Genomic DNA, 2,500 nt, shown 5'->3' on the forward strand with positions numbered 1-2,500 from the left:
CTCTGAGTGACCCCGGGCTCTCCCCCTGCCACGGCCTGACCCAGCCCAGGGCAGCAGCACCTCTGGGGCAGGGGTTTCTGTGCACAGCACCAATGTGTCAGGACAGGCTGTTCTACTGACAGAGGCACCAGAGCCTTTGGGCATCACCAGGGCAGGGCCTCACACCACCCCCAACTCAGCCCAGGCCAGCCACCAGCAACACTGATGGACTGGGCTGGGCCAGCACTTAAACACCTTGGGTGGGACCATGTGGAAGCAGAGGATTGTGGAGGGCAGCTCTCTCTGTGTGGGGATTGTTTGGCAGCACTGGAGTCACCATGGGCTGGGCATGGCCACAGACCTGCTGAGACATCTGTGGGGTGACCTTGTCCCCAGGGCCAACCCCTGACCCACAGTGTGATTCCATCCCCAGTGCCATCCCCAGACCCATAGGGCCACCCTGTCACCAGTGCCATCCCCGGTGCCATCACCAGCCCCATGGGGTGACTCCATCCCCAGACTCCTGGTGTGACTCCAACCCTAGTGCTGTACTCGGCCCTGTGAGTGACCCTGTTCCCAGTGCAGTCCCCAAACTCATGGGGTGACCCAATCCCCGGTGCAGCCACCAGTCCCGTGGGGTGATTCCTGTTCCCAAATCTGTGGGGTGACTGTTACCCACCCTCTGATGCACTCAGGGTTAGGGGTGACCCTAACAGTTCCTGGGGCTCAGGGCTGGCCCAGGTGTCCCACCCAGGGCAGGTGGGACACCCCCAATGCCACACTGGGTCACCACCTCGCAGAGCCAGGCCTTGATCCTCACTGCTCAGCGGAGTGCCCAGGTGCCAGGCTAGGACACAACAGCAGGGACTGCTTTACAGTGCCTGGGTTTGGTGTCTTTCCTTTTCCTCTTTCTTTTTTTAATGCAGCTGTAGCTGCACTTTTTAGGAAATATGCTATATCCTCCCCAGACAGCCCACAAAGCCAGCCCTGTGGCAAGGTGGGCTCCATTGGCTTAAGCTCTGAATGCAGTGTGGGCATCACTGGGAAAACACAGTGAAGCAAGTTCAAGCATGATGAGCTGGATATTGAGCCAGGGTTTTCAGATGGCACTTCTGGCCTTAAAAAGCTGTCTCACCTGCACCAACTCCCCAGTTTTTCTGCTAAAGCCTGTCCCCCTTGTACTTCCCTCAGCACCCAGTGAACCCATGAGCAAAAGCCCGCCAGGGATGCTGCAGCCAGCTCCCTGATGTCCTGCCAAGCTGAACTGCATCCTCCTGGGGCACATGAAATGGAAGCAAACCTGGATTGCTGGATTCTCCACTGGCATTCATGCTGGTACGTCAGGAAGATAATCAGCTCATCTTGGAAAAAATGGTTGATAGGGGACAACAAACAGAGCACCACAAAAATATAAACTCTGTCACACCAATTCCTTGCTCTTTTTAGCCAGTTACTGCATCACTCTGAGTGTTAGGGAATGGTCTGCATGGGGAAAATAAAGTGACCTTGTTGCAAACCCTTCCAAACAGGACAAAATTATGTAAATACAGTCCTCCATCCTGTGTGCCTGCAACTCTCTGCACCAGTGGTTAAACCTCAGCCAAACCCGGATCTCTGGAGAAAGCAGAAGGTTAAAATGTTAATTTTTCTCACTGGACAGCACCAGATTGTTTTAATCTCTCCTGGGACATACTGCAATCAGGCAAAGGTGCAAAGAGAGATAGGTGCAGACTGATCATTTCTCCAAACAAATAATCACAATAAATTCATCAGAGCAAGAACTCTTGAAATACCAGAGGCCTGATGTAAACAAAGAGCTTCCAAATATATAAACTGAAAAGATGACGTTCAACCCCTTTAAGCAAGCACAGTGATTGCAATGTACTTTAAAATTTGAACAAAGCTTTTGCTCCGCTCCAGCACTGAGCCGCTGAATCGATGGGAGATGGGCAGTGCTGTAATCCAAGCCTGTCCCAAGGACTTTGTGCTAAAGCTGGGGGACTCATGGACACAGCCATGCTCCCAATTCACCAGGTGTCACTCACAAGACACACCTGGATTTTTGAGAGATTTCAGCATCAGCCAGCCCTGCACAGCCCACGCACATGGCACAGAGGGATCACGCCACAGGGGCACCCCATGCTGCCCCTCTCTTAGGCACAGCATTTTTGGTGGGTTGTGCCCACTGAATTGGTTCAATGAGGTGGCTCAGGTGCCTTGCAAAGGTGAACCCTTGGCAGTGTGCACAAGTTCCTGCTGCCCAGCCCAGGCACTCTGGAAGCAGCCAGAGGAACCTGGAGACACATGTGCATATTCTGGATCACACTCAGCCAAAGATGATTCCCCACAGTCAGATGAGTCTCACAGAAAAGTGAGGTGCTCTTCAGTGGGATTAGGGGCACTAATGTGTCACAGAACTATTTTCAGTCTAAAAGCACATTTTTAAATCAGTGGTTCTAGTTTCAAGACTCAGTCATAAACCCTCAAATAAACAGCAAAGATAGCACCCTGTCCCTGTAAA

The sequence above is a fragment of the Corvus brachyrhynchos genome, unplaced genomic scaffold, assembly GCF_000691975.1.
Source record: "Corvus brachyrhynchos isolate BGI_N302 unplaced genomic scaffold, ASM69197v1 scaffold26, whole genome shotgun sequence".
In the NCBI taxonomy this organism is placed as follows: domain Eukaryota; kingdom Metazoa; phylum Chordata; class Aves; order Passeriformes; family Corvidae; genus Corvus; species Corvus brachyrhynchos.